Below are 15460 nucleotides of genomic sequence, written 5' to 3'. Positions count from 1 at the left end.
GTATTTGACATGCCATTTCTTATTATTATAAGCAATCGTGCATTACATTAATATTGAGGCTGCGATCGGATTACAGTTTGTTGTATATAAAGTTGCTTGACGTCGGACAACCCTTTTCATATGACAGCATACCAGATCGAATTCATGAACTATGGCAAGAGGACGACATAAATTCCACTAGTACAATAGGTATGTCGGTGTGGGCATACGACTCATCGTCCAACCCTTATAGGCACTTCATGATGAGCAAAGCAATAACATTGGTTTCTGGACTAGCCATTATTAAGATGATGGTTAGTCCGGAAACCAATATCATTGTGTTGCTCCTCACAAACCTCTTATAAGAGTTAGACAATGAAACATATGCCCACACCCATATACCTATTGTACGAGTGGAATTTTTATTGTCCTCTTGCCATAGTCCGCGAGGTGGATTCGGGCCTATGCGCACCCGAATTTCGTCTCGTCGGGATACGCGTGCGCGCACCTATGCAACGCGGCTTGAGAGTGTCCACCTTCCCGGGGACGCGCGACGGACGCACGTGAGAAGAAGTCGCCACTACCTGTTTACGACTCGAAGGTCGAGGGCCGGTGAGTCGCCTGGGTCTAGGGGTATGGGATACACCTAGTATGTTAAGGCAATGGTCTGTACGGAACCGGAAATTCCGAATTCGGGGGTTCTATTACGTGAGGGTCTATATCCTACACGCCCTTTTGGTACTCTAGCTTGCTAAGCTTGCCATTTTATTTATTTACCGCATGATTTAAGGTTGCACTCGACTCGCCCGTTTTGACACCGTAAATTCGAATAGACACTTGAACCGTTCACTCTCCGACCGGGATTATTACATGAATAAATATGCATCATAAAATCCTTACATTATTCTCTCAAAAATAAAAAAAAATTACAATGATTGAATCCCGGTCGGTTCGCGTTCGGCCGTTATTTCACTAATGCTCACAGTATGATTTTGAAAAAGACCAAAAATTAAATTAAATGCGCACTCTGTGTATAGGGGGATTGGACCCCGTGATCGAAGGTTATGGGCATTGGACCCAGTGTGAATCGAGTCCTAAAGGATCAGGCTCGATCCGCATAACAAACAAGTGTCAAATGTAATCAAGCAAGCTCAAATAAACAAACAATGGTGTTTCTTATTATCGCCGAATTTGCGTGAAATAACTGATTATTAACCGGGGTATATTGGCATACAAATCCTACCTTAAAACAAACAAAGGGATGATGGATAGGGTATGTAGCATTTGGCATTATTTTAACGGACCCGACAGACATGATGTTTGTAGTCAAGTCCTAAATGTGTGGGTTATTTTTAAATTATTTTGTATCATGACAGTACGGCTTTTACAGATTAAGAGTATTTTCACCTAAAACCCAAAACCTAACCCCCTATTTGACTATTCCCTATGTTTGATTTAGCCGAGTTTGAGATTAATTTGTTTTCCCATGTTTTGACCAATTTTATGCACAAACCTACGCTAAGATTATGGCAGGACAAGAACCGGTAGTCTTGCCATTGAATCGGTAAATATGTGTGCGCATGAAAATCAAGATTACGTTGCACGTATCTCGGTAATTTTGAAATTGTGAATTTGAAAAGGGCATGGCTAACAGTTCTTGAACTGTCAACGTGATTACAGATTATTAATCGATTCGTACAATTTATTTAAAGAAGTCAAGTGATTTAATTTAGCCAAATCTAACGTCCCGATTATCCCGTATGTAGAATTTTAGGTTAATTAAAAAATTTGCCGAATGCTTTAGTCTACGAATTTCGAATCGTTGGAATAGTAATTAATTGACCGTCTCGTCGGGGTACGCGTGCGCGCGCCTATGCAATGCGGCTTGGGAGTGTCCACCTTCCCGGGGACGCGCGACAGACGCACGTGAGAAGGAGTCGCCACTACCTGTTTACGACTCGTAGGTCGAGGGCCGGTGAGTCGCCTGGGTCTAGGGGTATGAGATACACCTAGTATGTTAAGGCAATGGTCTGTACGGAACCGAAAATTCTGAATTCGGGGGTTCTATTACGTGAGGGCCTATATCCCACGTAATAGAACATAAAGAACACACATTGTCATGTTATATACATATAATTACTAACACAAAAATATTTGAGCGGGGCACACGCGTCGGGAATCCAAGTAGGAAAGGATTAGGTATCTTTAGAAAATGTTCAGGGACTGAATTGAATAATTTTAAAAGAACAAGGACTGATTTGAAAATTCGGAAAATTCAGGGGGCTGATTTGAAAGTTCTGGAAAATTTCAGGACTGTGTAAAAATTACTGAAAATGTCCCAGGATTTTTTTTGAAACGAATTTGAAAGTTTGGGCTGATCTGGAAAGCGAAAAATGCTCCAGGGACTAAACTGAAATATCATGAAAAATTCTCGGAGTAGGTTTAGAAATTCTGAAAATTAAGGGACTGATTGGAAATTGATAAAAATGGCTGGGACTCGACTGAAAATAATTTTAAAATTTGGGGCAGATCTGAAAAAGGCGAAAAATAGCCCCGGGACTAAATTGAAACAATTTGAAAAGTTTCTTTGGATGATTGAAAAATTCTGAAAAATTCAAGGACTGATTGGAAAATAATAAAAATGGCTATGACTTGGTCGAAAATAATTTAAAAATTCGGGACAGATCTGAGAAAATAAAAATGCGTTGTCTGAACTGAAATGTGACAAACAGAAAGTTTGTCAAATCAAGTTCGAAAAGAAATCCGATCACCCACGCTACCCAATAACGCTCATTTCATATCATATTCATCCAAGCAAACATTAATATTCAAGAATAGAGCCCTAAACATGCCACTAAGTCGAGGGTTTACCTTGTTTGAGAAGAATAGGGGCAGATCTGTAAATAAAAAAATTCGCCAGACAAGTTGGGCTGCTGAGAAGTGGGCCGAACTGGGCCAAAGGGCTGGACTGGGCCGACGGGATTCGGACTGGGCCGAGTGGGCTGCTGGGCCGAACGGACTGCTGAACCGAACTGGGCTGGGCTTCGGGCTGGATCGGGCCGAACTGAATGGAATTTGGGCCGAGTGCTACCTGATTTCGACAAAAAAAAAGAGACTATGGAAGTCGGGTATCCGTACGGTCTAAACAGACCCGACTGGGATGGAAACGCCTGGAACGGGAGCTTGCTGGTTCGTGCGGCTCGAGCGGCTGGCCCAGGCTGACGACGATGCTTCGGGCTTCCGAGAGGCGACCGGAGGTGATCGAGGGAGACTCCGATCCGGCGTGTATCTGCTTCGACCCGGCAAAGAGAATCAGACCTGGTTAGAAATTCTTTAAAAAATTTGAAACGAAGCAGAGAGACGATCTGGTCTGCGGCTCTGGTGATTCGGGTGTCGCGATTTCCAATTCCGGGTAGTCGTTGGAGACGGCCTCAAGGTTACCGGTTGACGTGCCCGACGACGGAGAGAATGGAACGAGTCGAAGAGGGAGGATAAGCCGAGCGAATCTGGGAGTTGTGGGCGTGGGAGTTATCGAGGAAAAATCCGGGTGAGCTGAGGGGTCCCGGTTCGTGGGAGCTGAGGGCGAATGGGAGCTTCGGGATTTGGAGATCGGCGAGAAAGAGCTGAGGGAAATTTTCTTTTTTTGGGTGAACTCAGAGAGCCAGGTCGGGGATGTTCGGAATCGGGGAGCTGTGTGCGTCTAGACCAAACGAGCTCCGGGTTTCTGAGAGGATAAACGAGCTGAGGGAGAGCGTGAATCGTCCTCGAGAAAATATCGAGCTCCGACCGTGAGCTATGGGATCCTTCCGAGAGTCCCTACCGCCGGTTCCTTTCGTTTCCCTTCTTTTCTTTCTTTTCAAGGCGACCGAGAGAGGGAGCCCTTAGGTTTTTTTTCCTTTTCGGCCATTGAGGGAAATCCGATTAATCCCCGGAGAATCAGCTGGGAGTTACCTTCTAGGATTCGAGGAAGACGGGATCTACGGGGTGCGGAAGAGGAAGGGGAGGAAGAAGAACAAGGAAAGTCAAACTTTGTTTGACTTTCCCTTTTTTTTTTGCGTGGTGCAGCGGTCGGTCAGATCAGTTCTGACCGACCCTGCTCATCCGTCCTGTCGGTCAGACCAGCTCTGACCGATTCTGACAGACTTGACCTTTTTTTTTTTTAGAAAAGGTGATAAATTGGAAAATGATAATTTTGCCCCCCTCCCAGAGCCGATGGACCAAAATTAGGTGCTGACAGCTTGCCTCTCTTTGGTTGTATGCTCAGATAGAGGATGCAGCCAAAGACCATGAGAAGCACCTTGTTTGGTCCCGGCGATTGTCTGGCCTGTTGCAAAATAGTAAAAACCATAAATTAGTAAATGTAAACGCATACTTGAAGGACATTAAATGTGGAAAAGAAGTCCGGAAAGCGACATGGACACGAAGTCTAAAAAGCAGTAAAAGTGGACACGAAGTCCAAAATGCGATAAATGCGGGCACGAAATCTGGAATGTAATAAATGTGGATATGAAGCCCGAAACGAAGTAGGTGTGGACACGAAGTCCTGAAAGCAGTAAACGAGGACACGAAGTCCGAAAGTGGTAGATTCGGACACGAAGTCCGAAATGCAATGAATGTGGACACGAAGTCCAAAATGCAATAGATGCGGACGCGAAGTCCAAAGTGCAGTGAATGCGGACACGAAGTCCGAAAAGCAATAAATGAGGACCCCGAAGTCCGGAATGCAGTAGACACGAACGAAGTCCGGAATGTAATGAATTTGGATATGAAGTCCAAACTGCAATAGATGTGGACGCGAAGTCCAAAATGCAGTGAATGCGGACACGAAGTCCGGAATGCAGTAAATGAGGACACGAAATCCGGAATGCAGTAAATGAGGACACGAAGTCCGGAATGCAGCAGACACGGACACGAAGTCCGGAATGCAATGAATGTGGACACGAAGTCCAAAATGCAATAGATGCGGACGCGAAGTCCAAAATGCAGTGAATGCGGACACGAAGTCCGGAAAGCAGTAAATGAGGACACGAAGTCCGGAATGCAGTAGACACGGACACGAAGTCCGGAATGCAATGACTGTGGACATGAAGTCCAAAATGCAGTAAAGATGCGGACGCGAAGTCCGAAAAGCAATAAAGATGGACACGAAGTCCTGGACGCGAAGTCCGAAAAGCGGTAAAGATGGACACGAAGTCCTGGACGCAAAGTCCGAAAAGCGGTAAAGATGGACACGAAGTCCTGGACGCAAAGTCCGAAAAGCGGTAAAGATGGACACGAAGTCCTGGACGCGAAGTCCGAAAAGCGGTAAAGATGGACACGAAGTCCTGGACGCGAAGTCCGAAAAGCGGTAAAGATGGACACGAAGTCCTGGACGCGAAGTCCGAAAAGCGGTAAAGATTGACACGAAGTCCTGGACGCGAAGTCCGAAAAGCGGTAAAGATGGACACGAAGTCCTGGACGCGAAGTCCGAAAAGCGGTAAAAATGGACACGAAGTCTGAAAAGCAGTAAAGATGAATACGAAGTCCTGGACAAGAAATCCGAAAAGCAGTAAAAATGGACACGAAGTCCGTGGACGCGAATCCGAAAACCAGTAAAAATGGACGCAAAGTCCGAAAAGTAGTAAAGATGGACGCAAAGTCCGAAAAGCAGTAAGGATGGACGCGAAGTCCGAAAAGCAGTAAAGGTTGGCATGATGCGAAAATACAGGGAATGTAGAAGCAACGACTAGTGTTAGGGAATGGCGCGGGGCACCGAAAATGGGCGTTTGGCATTGGGTCGTGGCTTTGTTGGGATGGTGTAGTGGTAGGCGTGGCTTGCATTGCCGCCGGGGTGGTTGTGCTTTGCTAGAGGCCTGCTTTGCCCCTCGGGCGGTTGTGTGTCTGATCTGCCAGAAGCCGACCCTGCTGTTAGATCGATTGTTTGTTACTCTTGTTGGTAGCTGGTCTCGCCGCTGAAGCGATTGCTTGCTGGGAATGCCCTGGTCTCGCCAATGGGATTTTTGCTTGCGAGGCGGTTGCTCGTTGCTGGTTGGGCGGTTGTTCATTTGCTAGGGACCAGTGTCTAGCGATGCGGGACTCGAGCTCTGAGAGCGCCTACGTACCCTCTTGGACCGGGGATCAGAGTCTGCCGTAGTTCTTGCCTTTGTTGTACCTGCGATCCTGACATCATTAGTAAGTCATGGGATTATTAGCGATTTGTAAGCACAGGTAAAAGGGTGTTTTCGCGTCGCATGTTCGTTAGTTTCGGGTCTCCTAGGCGACCCGTATAGAGTTTTTGCTTTGGGGATATGAATGAGATCCCATTTTCGAAGGCCTCAATGCGAGGCCTCCAAGGCTCCTGTTGGCCATGCATGAGCATATCGAGACAATCTCAATGATGCCCTAGCGGCTCTGTCGATTATTCGATGCGCCCGTCGGCTTAGGACCCTTCTCGTCAAGGTACCGTAGGGCGGCTGCGCTTGTGACCCGCGTGGGGATTTCTGTGCAAATTTGGTTAAACCTCAGTCTATTCATTTCCAAAGTGTTATGACTTGACTCCCAGAGAGGAGTGTCTAGGATTTTGGCTTTGTGGTAGCCGATTGTAGGGTGGCTATGACCCATTTAGAGTCATTTATGGGCCGAGAGAAGAGAGAAAGCATGGGGAGCACGTTGCCCCAAGCTAAAAGGATCAAGGATTCACGCCTTCAGTGAGATGTACCCCTCGGTTGGTGTTGGCTATCTTAAACTGCTTGGATTGCGTGCTTGGTCGCCCGCTGTGCTTGAAGAAGAATCCGCCTTGGACACTTGAGTCGTGCAGGAGAGCCGATCGAGGATCATTTGGAGTAGATAACCTGGTCACTTCCGTTGAGGATCCCTAGTCCACGCAGTGTGCGGGAGCCTAGGGTGACTGTTTTGTTTATCTCTCGTTTTACTCTCCTTTTGCTACGGTTACCCACCTCGGGGCCGTACCTCTCAACCTAAAGGGGATTAGCTCTCCTTCTACCACGGCTGCCCGCCTTGGGATTTTCAGTCGTGCCTCTCTCTTGCCCTAACTTTTGCCTAGCGGGCTCGATTATTTTATCTCTCGAGTTTGCAAGGGCGAAGGGTTCGAAGGATTCGACCTCCGAGTGCGTTGTATTCTGTCTCCGTCTAGGAGTTGCGTCTGCTGCTTCCCCTTTTTTTCGGGGTTTGTTGATTTCTTCTTCAAATTGGCGGTGCCGGTGTTTTATATCTCGGCAGTACCTTGTTTTGTTCATTGGCGGGTTTTTCCCGCGTCTTTTCTCTCTCTCTCTTCATTGGCAGGTTTTTCCCGCTTCTTTTTGCTCTGTGTCTTTTTTCCTTGCAGCTGGGGTTTATTTTGTGTCCCGTGTATTTGTTGGAGAGTCCTCGACGTTGCATTGCGTGGTCGCTTTAGTGTGCCTTTTCATATTTTGCGAGGGTCGGCCTTTCATGGAGATTTGGCTTCAGGATATTCGGAAGCCGAACTTCGCGCTGCTCGTCCTTGCAAACTTTACAAATGATTTCCCCTATCGTCTAAAAAGAAAAACAAGATCTGTCCTGGGGTGCAGGTGACCAAGGTTGCCCCAGCATGAAAGTTGAATGCGGATGCCCTGGTCTTCGTGGTCTGCGTCGGATGTCGTTCCTGACCGTGTTTTGTCGCTCCCGTGGAGGGTGCCTCCAGGAGGATAGGTGCTCTTGAAGTCGGCGTACGTGCTTTGCTACGGGGGCCATGCTTGCTATCGACTGAGATGGTTGGGTTGACAGCATGTGGCTCACTCAGTCGTTTTTGTCTTCAGCTTCGTTAAAAGGGGGTACTTCCGCATCAAGCCTCTTTCCTGTCGAAGTATAGGGAGAGAGACCCGATAGGAGTTCTCGTGGAAGTGTGAACCCATGTATCGCTCTTTGCTTGTAGCCGGCGTGCCCCTGTGAAGGATGACAAAGAAGATGATGTATTAGGTGATTATTCGATGAAATATGTGGTAAGAAATGTAACGTGGACCCATGGGAAGTTCCCTCATCCAGCGCACGACCCATGGGTTATCGCGCGTAGGGGACACTCAATTCCGGGCGTTCGGTCATCGCCACGCTAGAGCAATTAGACTGTGACTGGGAACCACAGAGTTGTATTTTCCCCGATTGCGGGTTGGCATGCGCAGCCGTCCTAGGGAAGGCTCAAGGAGCCGGGTCCCAAGAGGACAAGCAAGTCGAACAGATCCGATAGAATCAATAGGGTGTCTTTGGGACGGTCCTAGTGCCACTTGAAGGGTTTGTTCATGCCGGGAACCCATTTGTGAATGCATATAAATGTAAAAGAGAGTTTAAGGAAGAGTGCGTGTTGCCCCGATGGTTAGTTGATGGCCACAGCGGAGGGTGGGTTGGGCCCATTCTTCGATCGGCAGTGTGATCATGCTGGAAGCCCCGTGGCGAGTGGGCTGGGACATGCTATGTTCGTTGGAGCTGTCGCCTGTGATCTTTTGTGGAGGGAAGGTCGGTCCTCAGTGTTTGGAGTCCAAGGAGGTAGCAGAGAAGTGTTTCCCGTCTCGATTTTAGAATTCAGATTGCCTTCTTGTCGGTTATTTCCTGCAATAGGGAAAGGGGAACGATGAAGGAGCAAACTAGGTTCGCAATTTCAACGTAAGGGCGCAGGGAATCGAACTAGCCTGGTAGGCGTCGTGCGAGCGCGCCGGAGGTATATGCATGGGTAAGGTGAAGGCACGCTCGCACGACGCGGAAGGACGCACTCGGTTGTGCTGGTGCATGTGCTCAGTTACGCGAAGAGACGTGTGCTCTTGATCACGCAATGACGCTTGGTTGCGCGGGGTTAGTGAGAAGGTAGCTTTGCCAAGGAAGGTGGATCGGCCTTAGGGTCACAGCTTGCCTTGCCGTGAAAGTCGTGATTGGTCTACCTGCGAAGAAAGTCTTCACTCACTTGCATGGTGGGACGTTAGCTGTTATGCAAAACAGTAAATGAGTAGGATACATGCGATGCGTGAGTTTTTCAAAATTAATGCCGCCATTCACATTGACTCAAAACGATCAAAGTACAATGTAAATTTTGTAAAATAAAGCCCTAATCTAGTCTTCCACCACACTTGGAGTTTGAGCGAGCTCCTTCTGAGGTTGTGGTTGGCCGATCAGTTCCTCATCTTTCTCAGCAGCTTATCGGCGAAAGTAATCGATCACGTTGTTGGTGAGGTCGACTATGGTGGCTGTGCCTGAAGTGGGGATGTCCTTGCAGGTGTGCCGGTCTTGGTTTGTAGAGACTCGGTGGGACCCTCGTGTGTTGACAGACTTTGTCGAGGCACGAACAAGAGGCCGAGCAAGGCGTTTCTTACCAAGACGAAAGGAAGACTGACTTAGGACTCATCCATATGAATGACACCCTAATTTTGTAAAACAGATGATGCATGTGTGCGAAAAAAGTAAATGCCCACGGCTTAGTACAAATTACAAGGTACATCGCTCTTGAAAATGACTCAAGTGGCACGCAGGTCGACTCAACGGACTGTTCGTCGAAGCCGGGTTGGAGGATGGCATGGAGCTCCTGCAGAATGCATGGTTTTAGTGTTACAGGGACCGTGCTACGTAAGGATGGGGGCTCCCGACTCAAGGGTGTCAATTCCTTGAAACCGAGCGGGATTCTTTTCAAGGCCTAAGCGACAGTCGAACTGCGCACCGTACCCCTACTTCGAACCCCTATCTAACCTATGCTCTTATTACCGGTCGTGGGACGCGACCCATAGGTATCTAGAAACTAGTATGATATGCAATGCGTGTGCGGGAAATAAAAGTGCATAAAGTAGATAAGCGAAAAATTGCAGAAAGCGACAAATAAACAAGCAAACAAAGCAAGCGGGAACGAGCCCGAACCCTCTAAGTGTCCCCAGTGGAGTCGCCAAGCTGTGCGCACCCGAATTTCGTCTCGTCGGGGTACGCGTGCGCGCGTTTATGCAACGCGACTTGGGAGTGTCCACCTTCCCGGGGACGCGCGACGGACACACGTGAGAAGGAGTCGCCACTACCTGTTTACGACTCAAAGGTCGAGGGCCGGTGAGTCGCCTGGGTCTAGGGGTATGGGATACACCTAGTATGTTAAGGCAATGGTCTGTACGGAACCGGAAATTCCGAATTCGAGGGTTCTATTACGTGAGGGCCTATATCCCATGTAATAGAACATAAAGAACACACATTGTCATGTTATATACATATAATTACTAACACAAAAATATTTGAGCGGGGCACACGCGTCGGGAATCCAAGTAGGAAAGGATTAGGTATCTTTAGAAAATGTTCAGGGACTGAATTGAATAATTTTAAAAGAACAAGGACTGATTTGAAAATTCGGAAAATTCAGGGGGCTGATTTGAAAATTCTGGAAAATTTCAGGACTGTGTAAAAATTACTGAAAATGTCCCAGGATTTTTTTTGAAACGAATTTGAAAGTTTGGGCTGATCTGGAAAGCGAAAAATGCTCCAGGGACTAAACTGAAATATCATGAAAAATTCTCGGAATAGGTTTAGAAATTCTGAAAATGAAGGGACTGATTGGAAATTGATAAAAATGGCTGGAACTCGACTGAAAAGAATTTTAAAATTTGGGGCAGATCTGAAAAGGGCGAAAAATAGCCCCGGGACTAAACTGAAACAATTTGAAAAGTTTCTTGGGATGATTGAAAAATTCTGAAAAATTCAAGGACTGATTGGAAAATAATAAAAATGGCTATGACTAGGTCGAAAATAATTTAAAAATTCGGGACAGATCCGAGAAAATAAAAATGCGTCGTCTGAACTGAAATGTGACAAACAGAAAGTTTGTAAAATCGAGTTCGAAAAAAAATCCGATCACCCACGCTACCCAATAACGCTCATTTCATATCATATTCATCCAAGCAAACATTAATATTCAATAATAGAGCCCTAAACATGCCACTAAGTCGAGGATTTACCTTGTTTGAGAAGAATAGGGGCAGATCTGTAAATAAAAAAAATTCGCCAGACAAGTTGGGCTGCTGAGAAGTGGGCCGAACTGGGCCAAAGGGCTGGACTGGGCCGACGGGATTCGGACTGGGCCGAGTGGGCTGCTGGGCCGAACGGACTGCTGAACCGAACTGGCTGGGTTCCGGGCTGGATCGGGCCGAACTGAATGGAATTTGGGCCGAGTGTTACCTGATTTCGACAAAAAAAAAAAAGAGATTATGGAAGTCGGGTATTCGAACGGTCTAAACAGACCCGACTGGGATGGAAACGCCTGGAACGGGAGCTTGCTGTTTCGTGCGGCTCGAGCGGCTGGCCCAGGCTGACGACGATGCTTCGGGCTTCCGAGAGGCGACCAGAGGTGATCGAGGGAGACTCCGATCCGGGGTGTATCTGCTTCGACCCGGCAAAGAAAATCAGACCCGGTTAGAAATTCTTTAAAAAAATTTGAAACGAAGCAGAGAGACGATCTGGTCTGCGGCTCCTAATTGTTGATCGCTCGAAGGGTGTTTTGTTGTTGCGTTGTTTTCCGGTGAGTAATCTGATTGTTGGTCGCCCGCGATCGTCCTCAATTCTGTTGCTTGTTTTCCGGTGAGTGGTCTGATTGTTGGTCGCCCGTGATGCTTCGTTATTATTGGTTCGATGGCTCGAAGGGTGCTCTATTGCGTTGTTTTTCAGTTAGTTGAATGCATTGTTAGTCGCCCGTGATGCTTCCTCGTTGTTGGTTCGATGGCTCGAAGGGGTGTTTTGCTGCATTGCTTTTGGTGAGAGGCCTAATTGTTGGTCGCTGAGAAGTGTGATTGTTGGTCGCCCTTGATTTTTTGGAACAGGTGCTTAGTAGTCCAGATTTTCATTCGTAAAATTGAGGGTGGACACATACAAACTTCTTCTAATTTGATTTGTTCTTTTCAGGTTTCTTCATTGGAACTTTCCCATTTTCCAAACTTGTGGAAGGAGAAGCTTGCTCCTTGTATTGTATATATCTAACAAATAGGTAATCTTATTCATTATTTTGGGCAGTGGTGGCTTTCTGTTAACATTTTTCATCATAAGTTGTTATTGCTTTCATGACGTTTGATTAGCACCTGAGAGAGTCTGCATGATCATCCATGAAGGCCTGTTAGTTGGTTTATTTCTCTCTTTCTCTGTCTCTCTCTCTCTATGCTCAAGTATGTATTTCCCATTTGTTGTAAGAAGCTTGGTTGCAACTTGCTTTGAAGAGTTTCCATTTGATCAGCTTTTGAACAAGACAAACTCTAAAGAGACACAAGTGTTCTACTATGGTTCTAGATAACACAACTTTTTTTTCTTTTATTATTTTCTGTCCCTTTTCTTTTCCAGCCTTCTTTTTATGTCTCTATTTTTAAGAGTGATACCTACGATATTTTCAAGCCTTAGATTTGGAATGCATCTTTAACAAACACATTTTTTTAGTCCCACTGATTCTGTTGTTTTATCTTTAGGATATCTAATGTGCGCTTTTGAAGAAAAACTTGATGTGACACTCGGAAGGGTTCAAGATTTTGAATTTGCTGCAAGCAGATGTGTTCTTGAAACTATAATGATGTGAGTTCATGACTAGATGCTTTTGTGTATATATTCTGCACGTACTTAAAATATGGATCATATGCAAATGCTTTTATTTACTTATCTCTGAAGTTTGCTTTGTTTACTTATCTTTGAAGTTTGCTGCTGAACTTGGTATTTACTTATCTCTGAAGTTTGCTGCTGAACTTGGTATTTACTTATCTCTAAAGTTTGATGCTGAAGTATTTACTGTGCTTGACAAGATATGTTCGTAAAATTGCTTGCGTGCATTTGGTTGGTGCTCTGTTTAGGTGCCTGAATTATGCTTGTGTGCGTTTGCTTGGTCTGTTTCCGCACAAGTGCTTGGTGCTTGTATTCTCAGCACATGTATGTTTAATTTCCTGGTCTTGCTTTTCAGATTCTTAGCCCATTTGGAATCGACATTGAACATAGATAGTACAAGCTTTAAAGAACAAAGACAGTACAAGCAGAGATAAGGACCCAAGGAATCACAAAAGATATGAGAGGTGAGGGAAGCCATTGGAGTGGGACAAAGCAATATGTCCAAAAGTCCACTGCTTCTTCACCAGTTGAGGAATCAGTCAATCTCTGTTGGTGTGGAAGGAAGCTCTTATTACAAACATCTACAAAGAAACAACGCAATGGTAGGCGTTTCCTTGGTTGTCCCTTATGGAAAAGAAGTGATCTTACATGTGAATACTTTGAATGGGTTGATAATGAGGAGCAACTTAAAGTGGAGCAGACTGCAAGACCTCGGATTGGAGCTTCTTTTACATCCCCGAAGAAACAAGCTTTAAATGGAGAAGATAACAAGCTCATGAAGAAGATGAAGAAGAAAATTCAAATGTATGAACAGGGAAACAAAATGCTGAAGATTGCATGTGGTATATTAGTTTTCGTCCTTGTTTTAGTCTTAGTTTGTGTTTGTCTTAGGAGGAGGTAACGTGTTAGCTCGTGTGAATGGGATACTGTAGGCTTGTGAGCTTCTAATTTGTATTGAGATGACTCTGTTATTGCTAATATAATATAATGTTTGGCTTTGCGTGGTCATCTGTTATTGTTGCCTATTCTGTGTGGCATTCTGTTATTGTTGCCTATTATGCATTTTTTCGACAGAATACAGAAGAAAATGCATTTTTTCGACATAATACAGAAGAAAATGCATTTTTCAACAGAATACATAATAGAATGCATATTTTCGACAGAATATATAACATAATGCATTTTTCGACAGAATACATAACATAATGTATTTTTTCGACAGAATACATAACATAATGCATTTTTTCCATAGAATACATAATAACATAATGCATTTTTTCGACAGAATACATAACGAAGTGCATTTTTTCGACAGAAAACATAACATAGTGCATTTTTTCCACATAATACATAACATAATGCATTTTTTCCACATAATACATAACCACAAACATACAACTATTGCTTTCCACAAAATACATAACCACAAACATACAACTATTGCAGGTCTTGTTGACATCTAATTAGGTGAAACTACAATTAAAATACAAACTGCCTATCAGGTCTACTAACTCCTCAAGATCTTTGACTAATGGTGTTTGATCCTTGTGATGAGCTTGAATGAGAAGTTGATGCTGAAGTTGTTGAAGCTGGTGCAAGTACTCTTGACCTTATAGGAGGGGGTCTATGAGCATGAGTACTCCAATTGCCTCTACCCATCACTGCTGCAGGGAACCTGAATGGAAATGTGCTTAGACTTTGAGATGGATTAAATGGTGTTGGAGGCCTCCAATTAGGACCTTGGTTTGCTGGTATCCCCATTCCTGAGCTAAAAGGCCTTTGTTGAATCTATAAAAACAAGATTTTATATGTTGGCATCCCTTAATAAAAAAAAATTGCAATACTCAATGTAAGTTCAATCAACCTGAGCAAAAGAATGTGAAGCTGATCGAATGGATCCCAATGAAACAGGCACGCTAGGCCCGAGGATGATAGAGTCCTGAGACCCTACAATGGGGATTGAGGGACCTAAGGGGGCTTCAATCTATCAAAAGAGCAAAATAGCTTTTATAAGACAAAACCAATTGAATTTATCATAGTTAACATAATAAACAATTGCCAAACCTGTGAATCAGATGCATTAAGACCCTCGATTGTTCTTCTATTTCCCCTTGTATTTGGAGCATCATTAGTGGCTTCATTCATACATCTTCTAATGTTGTGCCCAGCCTCTCCACATCTAGAGTAGTGAATCTCACCATACTTTCTTATTGCCTTGGAGGAGTTGCCAGAGTTACTTGCCTCACCCTCAGATTGCATTCTCCTTTGCTTAGGCCTTCCAGCTGGTCTTTTAAATGCAGATGGTTCAATTGGTGGCAGTTCAGTGCGGTACCAGTCACTTTCACCAGTAATTGGTTCAATGTACGGAATAAGTGGCTCTCCATCATTCAGTAGAATACCACGAGTGAACATACTTCTCGGGTTCCAAATTATTGTAAGCCATGCAAGCAATAGCATGTGCACATGGTATCCTAGTTAACTGCCACATTATATAACTGCAAGTTCCAGCACCTAAATCTACCACCTTGCATTGGGGCCTTTTCCACACTTGAAATTTGGAACCCTCTGCATCACCAACCCATTCAGGAGTCCAATATGAACTATCTTTTCTAGACTTGTCTAGCCTACTATGTGCTACTGGACAAATTGGACCCACAAATCTATTTGCTCTCAATCTATGCTTATTCATCTTCTCCATCAAATAACATCTAATTACTTCAAGAATCGTAATGATTGGCTTACCTCTGAACTTCACAATTTTCGAGTTAAACTGCTCACAAGTATTATTTAGTAGATTATCATTCTTAGGATAATCACTAAACCCAACTTTACTCCAAGCGTCAGGCTTGAATCTCTTCAGCCATGCCCATGCATCCTCATTCATTCTTTTCATCATCAGCATATTATGTTCAAACTCTACCATTGTGGTACTTCTTGC

The sequence above is a fragment of the Punica granatum genome, chromosome 5 (assembly GCF_007655135.1).
Source record: "Punica granatum isolate Tunisia-2019 chromosome 5, ASM765513v2, whole genome shotgun sequence".
Taxonomy (NCBI): domain Eukaryota; kingdom Viridiplantae; phylum Streptophyta; class Magnoliopsida; order Myrtales; family Lythraceae; genus Punica; species Punica granatum.
This window is presented reverse-complemented; position numbering follows the sequence as displayed.